This window comes from Anopheles coluzzii, chromosome 3 (genome assembly GCF_943734685.1).
Source record: "Anopheles coluzzii chromosome 3, AcolN3, whole genome shotgun sequence".
In the NCBI taxonomy this organism is placed as follows: Eukaryota; Metazoa; Arthropoda; class Insecta; order Diptera; family Culicidae; genus Anopheles; species Anopheles coluzzii.
The window spans coordinates 19570706-19585382 of NC_064671.1; the positions used below are offsets into that span (position 1 = coordinate 19570706).

At 42.1% G+C, this 14677-nt stretch overlaps 1 protein-coding gene across 4 annotated transcripts in view; it reads right to left on the minus strand.

The window, feature by feature from the left end:
• LOC120959490 (cGMP-dependent protein kinase, isozyme 2 forms cD4/T1/T3A/T3B) overlaps positions 1–12636 on the minus strand; it is a 129178-nt gene extending 116542 nt beyond the window's left edge. The window contains exons 1-2 of one of the 4 annotated variants that reach the window (XM_040382927.2): positions 12428–12636; positions 304–1296 (exon numbers count right to left, since the gene is read on the minus strand). The gene's annotated coding sequence lies outside the window, so the exon portion shown is untranslated. Of the gene's footprint in view, positions 1–303; positions 1318–11430; positions 11527–12427 lie in introns of those variants that run through there. The other 3 variants (XM_040382929.2, XM_040382928.2, XM_049610491.1) reach the window with 3 other exon arrangements.
• Positions 12637–14677: the final 2041 nt, after the last annotated feature.

A 14677-nucleotide genomic window follows, 5' to 3' on the forward strand; every position in this document is an offset into this window, starting at 1 on the left:
AACATCCACCACCATCGATCAGGGGTTCTGATTGATCCGGGTCTCACAAGTCGTCCCATCGTGCCGATGGGAGCAGCAACCTTCACACCCAGTACGCCACCTTACGTTCGAGAGCTTTGGATTTAGGATTAGGACTGCACTGGGTGTACTTCATCGCAGCTGACCTCACATCCTACTCCAAAGCCCACCGCTCAAAAACCTCAAGAACATAACACAAACGTCACCAGCACCAGCACCACCAGAACACCCGACGGGGGAATCAACACCTCTCCACCCGATTGCAGTAACACCCTCTGTACGTACCACTTCCGAAAGAGAGAACTGGTCCTGCGCGCTGGAGGAGCGTTCGGAACGCACTGAAATTGCTGAAATATCGCGGACTTGTTTTTAACAATGCCCGCGCGAACACACAATACCAAACCAACCAAGCGGGGCCCGGGTCCAACAGTTTCGTCGACGACGACGACGAATCGATGTACACGGAACCCCACGACGAAGGAAGGGGATCGCGTCGCGTGTTGTTGGTGGTCTCGCGCGCGCTGCTGTCGTTGAGCCGCCGGCGCACTTGATTCGATCGTCGATTGGGAGCTCTTCCCTTTATTTTGTGCCTGCGAGAAACCACGCGCCGTTTCTTGCCCTGCGGCACCACCAACGCGCGCGAAAGGAACAACCACCACCACTTCGATTCCGAATCGACTTAATTGAGAACTTGGTACAGGCGCGCACACACACACACACACGCACGCCCTATTATCACTCTCTAACACACACACGCACACGCGGGCGATCCTACACACCAGCACCAACGCAGTTACGGACGCGCGCTTCGCACACTTCACTAATCATAAGCTCAAACACTTGACTTTTTTGTGAAAAAATAAACCAACCCGCAGCACACAAAATCACACTCTCGGCGGGGGGCGCAGCGCGGGGCTCTACACTACTGTGTACGCGGAGCGACGACAACAACCACAACACACGCTACTTCGCTACGCCTCTCTAACACGGTTGTTGTTAGCTGCTGATAGCGGCGCACACCACCAACAGGCAAGACACTCGCGACTCGCCCAAGAGACGGCGTTTAAGATGAAAAAAGAAAAAAAAATGCACAAACAAACACGACGCGATCGCGAGCCGGGCTAAAGAAGAACGCACCTTTCTTTCTGTAGATGTGTGTTGATGTAAATATTTTTTGCTTTTCATTCACTCACACGGTGTACCACTTGAATCACTGCTGCGGTGCGGCGACGGTGGAGGTTAATTTAACTGATAGGAAGCAGTGCACAGCTCCTGTGTCTGGAGAAGATAGAGGAACAAGATGGGAATGTGTCTGTCAGTTAACGCGACGTGCATTGGTGTCTCGGAAGGCTGGAAATGGAATTGTTTTAATTTGTTTTAAGTTGTTTAATTTAATTGTCATTAAGCGAAGGTTATAACCGGGCTTAATTGTTGTGACAAGTGCGATGACACTTGAGTCGAAGTGTCTACTAAGATACTATTTGGCTATGTTACAATTACAACAACATCTAATGAAGATCGACTTAGGTGGTGACGAAGAGATGCAAAGTGTTAGTAACCCTTAAAGGCGTAACACAGAATACATAACATTTTAATTAAAGCTAGTGATTGTTGATGATGCCGTTCAGGCTTGGACTCAGTTCTTTCATCCAGATTAAATGATCAGGATTCTTTCGTTCATTTCAGTTGATTCTTTTGTAAACTCGGACCTTCTTCATTACCCCAGAATTTGCCGCCCAAGATTTTTGCGACCAAGAATTTTGCAAACAAGAATTTTGCGATCAAGGATTTGGCAAACAAGATATTTGCGACCAAGAATTTTGAGAAACAAGATTTTTACTAAGAATTTTGCGACCAAAAATCCTTATAGGCCGCTTTCATTCTTCACTATAACCGATTCATACTTCACAAGACTGGAATAGTGCCCAATTGAGGGTTGACGTCGCCCGAATGAGTATTTACGGCGACCGGTAACGCTTTTACGATGCCGGATTGGCTAGGTAAACCCTGTAAAGGATGGCCTGGAGCAGCGATCGGCAAACTTAATGACCGAAAAAGCTAAATTCAATAATAATGCTCGTAAAGTTTAACTTGAAGAGCCACATACCAAGAGCAAAAATGTGTGAAAGTTCTTCTATGAAATATATGAATTATTAAGAGCCGCCTACAGCAAAATGCAGTTTCTATATAACGAAACAAGACTTGTAGGACTATAATCCCAATGATTTCAGTCATGCATATTTTTGTAATTAAGTTGCAGATCAGAATTAACAGTTAAACCAGTTACCGAGATTTAACACGCGAAAGCATCACTTATCTCCGGAATCATTCACTGTGAGTGAATTACTACTAGTGGACGTGACGAGTTGAATCATTGATTAATATTTATTCTTAAAGATTTCATTGAACTCCCGACTTACGGCAGGGTTCATAAACTGTCAATGAGTTAATATTCGGTATGAAGCACTAGATCGCAAATGAATTAAATCAACTCTTCGTAATGTTAGTTCAACTGATTCACTGTGAACTCTTAACTCACTCACTCAAACTGACTCAGTATGCCCATCACTGCAATGAACAGTTGTTCACGCAATCGTTGACACAAATAGAATTAGTCATAAATAATTTAAAAATTAGATTATTATGCTAGGTACATCTCAATTATTTTTTCATTTCAATTTGTCAATTTTACAAGATTATTTTGATTTGAGCATTGCAATTAGAGTAAAATATAAATTATCATCATCATCATGCATCTGTAGCGCAATGAGAAATCATAGAAAATATGACGAATAAAAAATAATTTAAAAAAGGCACAAAATCGTATTTCAACATTGCCGTGGATTCAATATGATCCACAAAATTGCGTAAAAAAGCGTTGCAATACAATCGCAATCCACATTCAACAGTTTGGAAACGGTAAAACACTTCATAGACAGTTATTGGCGTATTTTGGTTTTATGCAAACCAATCTGTTTTTTTATACTATTTGTTTCCCTGCACCCTGCGCATTGAAAACGTCGACCGCGGCCCCGCTCGTATTACACGCGACAAAATTTACCAACTCTTGCAGAACCAAACAACCAAAACGCACACCAGGCTTTACGGTGCTTGCAACTGTTGTTGTGCTGGCAAACGGTGGGGGTTGCGAATTAACCGCCTCTTCAAACAAATAAACCAGCAGCGGCAAGCAAAATTGGCAAAAGGCCCGCTAAGATCGTAAGGCAACGTTCTTACGATCACATTGCAAATGAAAAAGAAACCCCCCTTTTTGTGTGTATTTATTCAACCCGGCAGCGAGCGCGCCTTGGCATTGACCGCCGCGTGGTGTTTATTTTCACCAGTGGAGGGACCGAGTGAACCCCCGTTCCAATGCGTGTTGCATAAATCTGGAAGAAAAAGGAAAACAAGAAAAAACACAAATTAAATTATTGACTAAATTGAAGCTGGAATGAATTAAAAATAGGTTAATATTCATCAATTAAATTAATACAGTTCGAACAAGTCTTGCGGGATTTAATTAAGAATAACCCATCATCCCAACGTTTATAAATAAAAGGCACTCGTTCACGAATCTAAATTTGTCTCGTGTGTCCCCTGGTGCTACGCGGTAAGATAAGACGCTTTTTAAAAATGTATTTCACAACCGTCCCGCTTGCCCGTTTCTTTCGTCTGTTTTTATTTGCAAATGCAAATTAACCACATTCCTTAATTCGTTTCATAGATTCAAAGATGCACACCACCTCGAACCTGTTTTGAGCTCGGTGTTTGAATGAACAAAAACCCAAATCCTTTGCTCTGTCTGAGGCACATTTATTGTTAACAAAATTGTAAACTCACTCTCGAGATGCTCAATAATAAACGCCCCCCCATAAGGGTCACAATGGTGATCTTAGACTACAGAAATAAAAGACAGCGAGCCTGTGACGAACCGGGGAAGCACACCAATATATTCCCCATCTTTTCCCCATCAGTGCGGCGTTAGAATAGTGTTTACTGTCCAGACATACACAGTTCAAGACATCGGCCACCACAGAGCGATGAATCCGCGTAAAGGAAACGCAAAAAACGCAGTCCAATCTTCTCACTGTGATACATATTATTCATGCAAGTGTGTGTTTGTGTATTGGATCTTTTTTTATTTTATTTTATTTCGTTCCAATGTCATTTCATCTCCCAACCCTGAGGGTTGCAGACCGTTCGTTTGTTTATCTACATAAATTAGCATAGCCGGCTTGCCCGGTCAGTGTGGAGCCAGTTCTTCTTCCTTTTTTTTAGCGGAGCGATCTGTTGCCCCGTGGAGGAAGGAAACATTTCACTGTGATGCCTTTTACGTCAGTGGAATTTGAAAATGTGGCACCCGAAACTGGGATGGCTGCAGCCGACCGACCGATCGACCGGGACAGTCCTGCTGCCTGGCGTCTTCTTGTGAATGCAAATTGGTGATTCGATGTTCCAGCGAAGGCTAAAAATAGAAAGCAAAGATGACTGTGTACCACCCCGTGTGTCGACGGCTGCCACCGTGATGGAGTGGAGTATTTCAGGGGGGATGCATCATTGTCGGGTGCATCATCAACGTGTGCTAAAGGCAAGGGGAGAGACACTAGCGATGCTCTAATGGTGTGATCATTATTTTGTACGTCTTTTGCAACTTGGCATTGTGAGTGTGACGGGCGCAGTTTGAATAACGTCATTTTAATTACTAAATTAAGGTGCTCACATTTGCATGTGCATAAATTTTGTAGCGAACTGCTCTGGTGACACGGTTGCGACGGTGAGTTTTTTGATTTGGTCGAATTTTTTAAACAGTACGATTTTTTTAAATTTCATTTTAACTTTTAAAAATTTAAAATATTTATCATAAATCAATTTTTCATCAACCAAACAATTTACTTTTTTTAGTATCTGATTATCTAATCAAAAACAAACCAATATCAAAAACATTGATACTGCACCTATTTTAAATACGACTTTTAACTCATCCAACCGAAGATGATCGGATGGTCTAGTTATAAACGTGTGGCCTTTGTGAAGCATTGATCCTTAGTTCAATTCTCATCCGAGACCTACCTCGTGACGCCTGTATTAAAGTGCAAGTAAAGATTTAAAAAAAAAAAATACCATAACTTAAAAAGGAACATCATAAAAGCTATAAATTTTCCCCTCTTAAATCAAATAGAATAAATATGAGAAATATTTAAAATACTAGTGACATCACTTGAATTATGAAAAGTGATTTTATTTAAAAAAAATAGCTACTTTTCTTTAAGCCATTCATTACTTTGGATATATAACATCTATTCTTGATTGTTTTAATGACAAATGCCTTCTGGACACATTTTCACAGACTGGTGTCCATCGGCATACATTATGCCCTTATCTTGCCTGTTATTCAAGATATTTGAAGTCCATCTTTGAGTATTCTTCTATACACAAGCGCCTATAAATAGGTTGACGTTGCCTGGTTAAACTCTGGTTTAACAGTTGACTGGGAGTCTGGTACAAACGTCAACAATTCTTCAGTAAGTTGAGCGAGCAGTCTTGTTGAATGCTCTTGCTTCACCAAGTATTTTGAACCTTAACTTCACTCTGCAGTTGTTGTTCATCCAGTTCATAGTTGAATGACAACGCCTGTGGCAACATGACTAATTGGTTGAATTAAGTTGTTAACGGTCTAATGCTATACAAGTCAAATACAAGTATTATTTTTCAAGATATCTTGGTTTGTCTTATCTGAATTTGATTTGGTCTATATAACGATTTATGGCTACTTTCACGACAATTTGTGCTATTACCAGGTTTATGTCATGTACTAGTGTACTATCATGTGATAAACATATATATGCGAGGAAGGCTATAAGCATGTCAAGGCTATTTGTATGTTTGTTGGCCAATGCCAGACGTGTCTGTAGTAATTGGAGAATCTAAAAGCTAAGTATTGCTAAAATTCATAAAATTCTTTCCTTAATAGTACGTTCAACCATATTATTCATGTTTGTCCAAACCACAATAACCACAACCATATGTCGAAAACGTATCCACTAAACATTGAATTCCGTTAAATAGGAAGTTCGTTCGTATTTAGCCCCCGGAGTAATGAATATTCTTCCCTCGGCTAAACAATCTGCTTTCCAAGCCCGAAGGAAGCAACAAACAGTTCACGGTCACAAACACTCAGCAGCACGCCCTATCCCTGTCGAGGGCCATCAGGTAGGTGGGGACACGATAGTTTACACATGCAAACACCCGATACGCTGCGGTGCAGTGTCTACTTTACATGAATTTTAAAACAAATTTACACTGTTTACCTTTCAGGTCTGGTGCGCAAAATGGACGTTGGAGGTTCGCATCACCACACCGCACACGATCAGTCAGTCAGTCAGTCCGTCCTGTTGCTTGCTTGCTGATGATCTTGAACAAGATCCACATTCATTCGATGCCCCAAACTCGGATGATGTCACTCCGAGCACGCGTTCTTCGTAGTGACCTTCACCTAAAAGCATGAACAAGCGAGCGCAACATCGTTCTTATCGCAAACGCGTCATTGTTCTTCAAAACAACCAAACTTTCCCATTCCTGTTGATACTTTATTACCTGTGCACAAATTTCGCACAAACATTCCAATCAGCAACTTCAAAGTATCGGCATCAAGCATTGATTTCATCCTATCCGCAGTAACGCCTCTGATTAGTCGCCTGACCCCCGCAGCAGCGATAAGGAAAACGTTCGCCGCTCGCAGCTCGTCTGAATCGCTCCAAACCGTTCGTCCGTCCGTCCAGCTGCAGCTTGGGTGTTCATTAACCTAACATTTACGTTCGCCAGAACCATCGATAACGAAAAGGAGGGGGATGATGATGATGTCTTGCCGGCCGTCTGGTGCTCGATACACACACACGATAAGGATAAAAATAGATACCGACCGGCAATGGGTGCAACACATCGCCAGAGTTGCGAGCCTGCTCGAGGGTAAAATGCAATCAACAGGCAGCCAACCCCCTCCCGCCGCTGGTTGCAAGCTGCTGGCGCGGTTGGAAGGAAATTGGTGGGAAATTGCTATAATCACCCTTCATCCCTCACCCCCGTGATTGCAGCACGAAGCAACGAGCCAGCAAACTGTCCTGATGCTAGAGCATCGGTGTACACGAGACCATTACATCACCGTTTAACGGCACGTTGAGTGAACCGTACATAAAAGCTAACAGCGATACATCGTAACGTGTATCAGAGCTTGCCCCTTTTGAATGATTGATCGGAATCGGTGTCGGTGTTTGGTGTGGTTTGTCCCATAAACATGTAAGATCTTTCAAAACCGTCAAAGTTCTGAAATCTTCTGAGCAATCTCTCTTTAATTAGTTCCACTTTCCAGTTGAGGGTTGCTATTTTGGTAATGAGCTGATAAGCAAATTTTGCTCTCACCCACTGACACCCACCACTAAACAATCGATCAGCATATATGTCTTTTTTGGGGGGCAGTGAGGTCAGTTGGACTATAAAGATCACTGACGTTCAAGCGGAAGGTGGCTTTTTGCGATGAAATGTCAGCGATAGCAAAATCGGAGTGACGGATGCGATGGCAGCGCGGCAGTGGGTGAATGGAAAAATAAAATAGCCATAATTGATAAGACTCGGGGGGGGGGGGGGGGGGGGGGGGGCAAGGGCGAGACGATACACAGACCCGTGAGAGTGTGAATGACGCAGTGTTATTTTGGACGATATTTGCAACTCATGCCTACATCCGTAGCATGATGTTGGCAGATCGTTGGTGAGTTTGCTTTGTCAGCAGCTAAACAAAATTAAGACTTTCATTACATGCGATAACAAAATAAAGCGATATCAATTAAACAATTAATGGGTTGTAAAAATTATTATTTCACATCTTCAGCTTCAGCAGAATTAAGAGAAATTATTGCATCTAACTTACAGAACATATACTTTACACTAAAGTATTTCTTTTAAAAATTGAGTATTTTCACAGTGAATAAAAGAGCATGATTAGGAAGTCCTGAATGTTGTCTTTTAATGCAGATTTTATTACAGGCCTATTTTCTTATGGATTGGCGGCTGTCAACACTTCATACAAAACTACGCATAAAACTAACCTCAGATTTACAGCTTGAAGAATATGTGAACAAATGCCGATTCGTCGCAGGCGCGATCAGAGATTAGCTCATGAAGGATTGAATTTTATTGCTGAAGGATACATATTGTGCCAAGAAATGGTAACTGTCACATGCATACAACCCGAATGATAAATATTATTCCAGCGACAGGCTGAAATTTCGGCTTGTTGGCAGGAAAAAGAAAGTGTCTGAATAGAAGAAAATTGTATTGGAACAAACTCCCATTCAATCCAGTATAATATCGATATTACGCTACAAATTTTGTTGCCATTGGTATCCATGTATTCTGTATTCTGTAAGTCTGTATTTTTAATAATGGGGGTTCTACGATACTACTCAGAAGACGAATGAAATCGTGTCAACATTCCATACAAAACCACACGCTCGATGTCGTCCGAGGTCGAAGTCATTTGGAAATGTTCGAAGTCATCTGGAGTCGTCGGAAGTTTCAGACGGCTGGAGTTGTCCGGAGTCGGATGGAGTCGGCCGGAGTCGATCAGAGTCGGGTGAAGAAGATCGGTGCTATGTCAGGGTCAGGCATTTCATCTCCGACTCCGACTACTGACTCTGACTCCGGTCGACTCGGAGCACTATTCTTCAGTCGTGGGGCAAGGGATTTTCTCAAGCTGAGAAAATATTATCATGCACTTAAAACAGTTTCTCAAAATGAGAAAAACTGCTCGTGTTTGAGAACTAGTTTTGTGTGCCTGATAAACTGTAGTTAGTTTTGAGTTTAGACGACTCCGGACGACTCCTGATGACACCGGAGGACTCAGATTTTGGGCGGAACTAGTGGTTGTTGCCGGAGCGGGAACTGGACAACAACAGCCGGAATCCGATTGGAGTCGTGGGTGCGATCTAGAGAGCAGCAATCCAAAGTTGTGATTGGAAATAAAATACACCGTTTTCGAGGCTAAGTCAACAATGTTAAGGTGTTGCAGATAGCTATCAGTGTTTCACTTGGAGAACATATGTTTACCCACAGTTGAATGCAATGTTCAAAATCAGCACAATGGATGTCTCACATGAGACTAGAACGATATTGGATATAAATACAATTTAATTCCAGTCAATTACATTACATTCATTAGTTTTTCATTGATATAAACGACTGAATTTGCTGCGCTGTAGTGTAAAGCATTCAAGTAGGGGTCTTAAAACATATTTGTTAAAACTCACGAGCTTTAGTCCTCCTTCCCAAAATTTATTTAATTTTGTACCTCCGCCTATATATACGATCATAACCACGTCCCCAATTCCACAATATCATCACAATCTTCATCCAACAATCTTCAACACGCTTTTGCAAGAAAGAAACGTGCACCTTTCAAAAAGCCGTGCTAAATCCTTCCCTCAGAATCATCTTCCATCCGTTCAGATTTCAGCGATCAGCAACATAAAAAAAAACACACACAGCATTACCCTCTTGTCTCCAGCCAGATAAAAAGCCTTGGCCTGCACAGCCCACCACCACGACTGTTGTCCATGTATGCACCCGCGTCTTGTTTGTGGCCATAATCGGCATACAGCGGCATTTACTACACTGGCCAAGGGGGCCACCTTCCACCCAGCCACCCGAAAGCGTTAGCCTGTCATAAAGCGTTCCCGTGGAAGAGAAGACACGACAAAATTGCACACGGACGAAGGAGGAACTGAATCGCCATTGGAAAAGAGTTGAGTATTTTGACAGAAAATTAAACATATTTCGCCCCCGGTGGAAAGGACACGAGGCGATAAGGCAAAGGGAAGGCGATGTGCAATAAAAGGAAAAGTGTGTCATTGAGCAGACACTACTACCAAGGTGAGAGAGTGCTGGCAGTTGTGATGGTCGATAAATTGAATGCGAATGATTTTATTCTTTATTAATTGAAGAACAGTCCCAACAAAACAAGTGATTGTTAAAAGGCAAAAAATAAACATATAATATTAAATAAACAAAGCTTAACATTAACTATTTATCTGCGAACTTGCTTACCTTCAGTATTTGTCCCTTATCTTCGCTGCACCATCTCCGGTTGTTCCCTCTTTCGAATGGATAGTGCACGAGCGCACAAATATAGACCCTCATTTGAACGCCATTTTAACGCCACACCACGCTCTTGCAGCAGCTAGCTACTACCCACGTGCTTCGGCAGTACTTGCGAACGTTGCGAACAACCGCATTAGCAAAGTGTCCGGGTGCAAACACAATGCACAATTTAGCGTGTTGCAACGATTTAAGCAGCAAAATGGAAAGAAGAAAACGACCCACAAAAACAACACCCTCTCCCAGTTCCGTGCTGAGACAGTGACAGAGCAGGGGAGGGCAGCCAAAACACCGAAACCGCACAAACGTAAACAAATCGCTGTCAAATCAACACGCACTCACAGCCCACTACGATCAGGGGGGAGAAGAGTCGTGTTATTGTGCTACTAGAACGCACACACGCTCTCATTGCGATCGAAATCCATCTGTCATCACGCAGATCAGCTAGTGGGAGAGTGTGTGTGTTGGTCTGCTCGGTGTGTTTTATCAATCGTTTCAAGTACAATTTACGCCAATTGTGCAACGGTTTTGGTTAGCTAAAGCGCACCACAGGCACAGGGCTGTGACGGGTGGCAAGCCAAACCCCACGGAAACGGATCTTCTCGCCCTACAGCAGCGCCACATTAAACCATGTTTGTTGTGCTATAAATAAACAGCTGCCACACTCTCAACTTTGCCACCACCACCACCGCCGGATTTGGCACTTGTGAGGAGTGATCGGGAGACAAAGAAGCACAACAGGCGGTCCTCCCACACGCGGTGGGCATTAGTTAATCGCGCATCACACCACAGCCAAGAAGAACAGGACGCATCATCATCCCGTTGTCGTTTCAAGGCGGTTACGGATTTTCGATTTTAGTGCCCCACAAACGCATGACGATCGTTTTTGAAATTCAAAATACAGAGAATACACACACACGTCACATCATATATGAGGGGGAAAAAAACACGCACATCACGCAAACATCTATTTAAGCTATCTCGTAAGTTTGATCGATTTTGATATGTGTTTCTTTTTTTTATCTTCTTATTTCTCTAATGCAGCAGAAAGCGAGAAAATCGCTCTTCACGCACTGACACACCGTACACGCACACACACACAGACACACAAGGGATGGACACCGCCGTTGTGTCGCCAGCTTGCATCCGGAGAGACCAGCCGCCCGCCGATAATGACTGATAAAAGATCCGGTTTGCAGCATCCCACCAGCCTGCTGCAGGTTGTCTTGTTGTCCACACACACACACACACGCCACCCGGTTGTACCGTTATGCACCAGAATGCAGCAAAACCAACGCACACAGTCACACGAAATGGAAAGAAATGGTTTGCACACGCGGTTTTTATTAGCTACACACACCACACCACAAGATCACACACACAATCCGTCCACTCCGGTTGGTTGGTGGCCAGGAGGAAAGCTTCTTCAGTACTGAGGGCAACAACAGCAGCAGCAAAACCGCGTCGTCGTCGTCGTCGTCCACACGTCGTAGAAAGAAACGGGTGAGCAGAGAGAGAGAGACGAAGAGAACGCAACGTGAACGCGGGTATGGGTCACCGGCATACTTTGTCGCACGTTTGCATGCACACACATGTAAGCCGCTAGGGAACGGTTTTTTTGTGCGAAATACACAGTGACAGAGTGCCGAAGAAGAATGCGTGACGCGCGGGTAATAGAACAGAGCGCGCGCGATCGCAGCAAGCCACCACCACACAATGTAGGCAGCAAACACGCACACAAACACACACACTGCCAATGTGTCGATCCCTAGCCAGCTGTGTGTTGCTGCCCCCCCTTCTCATACTCCACACAGAACAGAACGAGGCGTTTCGCGGCGATCGGCATTGTGGTTGTGTGTCGCAAGATGACAGCTTTTTTTTCGCGTGTGCACTTGTTGTTGCGCGCATTAGTGTCACCACCCAAACAAACAAACAAAAAACAATTGCAGCACAAATTATTGAATGTTGATATTCCGATTTCGGGTTGATTTGATGAGCGGTTCCACAGAAAATAACCCTAAAACACGCACACACACACACACGCAAAACAGACACCGCAACGGGGTGCGTACAAGAAGAACGTGTACCACCTAATGCAGCAGATTGAGTTGTGTACTGCGCGAGTGTGTGATGTACCGAGTAGATGGAACGGACGGCCTGTGTGTGTTATCAGCGCGCCGAATATTCTCTGTCCTTCTGTCTGGCTGCTCACACACTCGCACACAGCCGCGCACGCTGATCTGATAAACTTTCACTCACTCACCCTTGTGCTTGTGATCGATATACGCGCTCGTCCGAGATTCACACACGCTTTTTTTGTTGCTACGAACAGTACGCACACGCAAATTGGGTATGTAAAAGGTGTACAATAACTTTGGAGCGCAGAAGATTCGAACGCAGCACACACGATTTACCGACCGCGGCAGCACCAGCCATGCAGCAGCCACCAGTAACAACACAAAACACGCAACTTAACGCCAAAGTGCCGCGCACGCCGAGGCAGACCCCCTAAACGTAAATCACGGATCGCACCGGTGCGCATTACAGGGTGTACCGGCAATGGTGTGTGTGTTTTCATTGAATTTGGGAACTTATTTATATTATCGTTTATATTTTATATCTAAATGTTTTAGTAGTTACTTCAATGGTTACGATTCGTAGTGAAATAGGAACTTCTTAAAATATTATTGTTTTTAAATTGATTTATAACATCAAATACTGTTCTCACGAGGAATTCTAGAATTTATAATTTTATCATATTTAAGCATGAAATAATCAATTCAAAATTATTAGAGGTAAGCACAATTTTCGATGAAAAAAAATCTATAATTTAGGACCTCCGTTGGTGGTTTCAAAAGTGTGCGAGCTACCCTGTACGCTAAACCAGCTCGGCCAGCTACACCACCACTAAGTGCGTGCGTATGTGAAGTGGATTTTGGGGGGATGGTTTCAGTGAACGGCTGTGTATATGTGTATGTGTGCGTGAGGGTAAGTTGGACCCTTCGCTCGTGCATGCAGACGGTGCCCCAAAGTACAAGCGTGCCAGTTACAGTGTGCGGAGCAAGAGTGGGTACACAGTCATATTGCGTGTAAAGAATATTTTATCGGTAGATGGGTGTTTTTTTCTTGTCATTTGTCGGATGCGTTACTTTTTCCTTCGTGTTCTTTTCAAATATATATTGCTTTTGTTGAACTCTTATTTATTCACTGTTTTATATTTTGAACAAAAATTATTGTAATGAAAATTTATGTTTCAGCTTTTATATTTATAAAATTAACAATAAACAGCATAATTCTTTCTGTTTAATTGCTGTATAATAAAAAAATCCTAAAAAAGTTTGTATATCTTCTTATTGATCGATTCACGATGTATGGACAACTTGCACAATATAGCCATGCTCGTTATAGTAAACTTGTCTATAACTAGTTCAACATTCTTTTCGCTCCTTTTTTGCATTTAGTCAACTTTTGCATAGTTGAAAGGTTTGAAAGCTAATTCATGACATAGAACAATAAATTGAGACTTCTTTTGTAATTTAAGATTGAAAACGTTCTATCAGAAATTAGTGGGTATGTTAACTCAAATATTTACTCAATATTATTTATCTGATCAATTAGAACCTAAATGTAAGTAATCGGTTGATGAAACAGGAAAAACGGGGCAATTTTGAATCGACTTTTGCATGTGATTTAAATTCTTTAGATTGTAAAAAAACATTACAAATTTTTCATGTATTCGTAATTTTCTATAGAAACTATATTGTTAAAATAGGAAACATTCAAGTCTTTAAGGATTTATTTTTTTTTTCTTTATTTTTATAGAGACTTTGAGCCAATTGGCCTCATTCACCTCTTTATGGATTTAAGATCATCAGTAGTTACACTGCTCTCTTGCTTGTCTATTGTGTCGTTAAATTCAATCTCAGGCAATAAAAATACTGGCGATACTGGCGTAATGAAAGAAATACATTAAACCCATTCTTATGTATCATCATCATCAAAAAATAAATCATCAGAAAAGCAAATAACATGAAGGAATGTTATGTATTCGTTTAAATTAAGGTAATTAAATTAAAGGGTTAGTACGACCATTTACAAACATGTGGAACATAGAAGACAATTGAAAGCAGCTGGTTAACATTTTGATGAACAAATTAGCATAAATTATACAGTCCGAATTTGCTAATTGAATTTTGATTGCCGAGCAACTATTGAATGTGTGTCTTGTAATTAGCAGGGTTTTTTTCGATACAAGTAAAACAGGATTTTTTATCAAGTGGCCTAGAGATTTTAGAAACCGAGTTGTCTAGAACAACGTATACTTTTGATTGGAAGTGTCAGCTTACTAAGGAAGTACCTAGCCAATTAAAAATAATGCTTAATAACAGGAAGTTCAGAATGTATAATGTACGGCACATAATCTGTGAGATCTTCATTTGTTATTCTATAGTTTGATATTTTGAGCTTCATATAAGACCATTCTACATTTTGATTAAATTGAACAAAAATTACT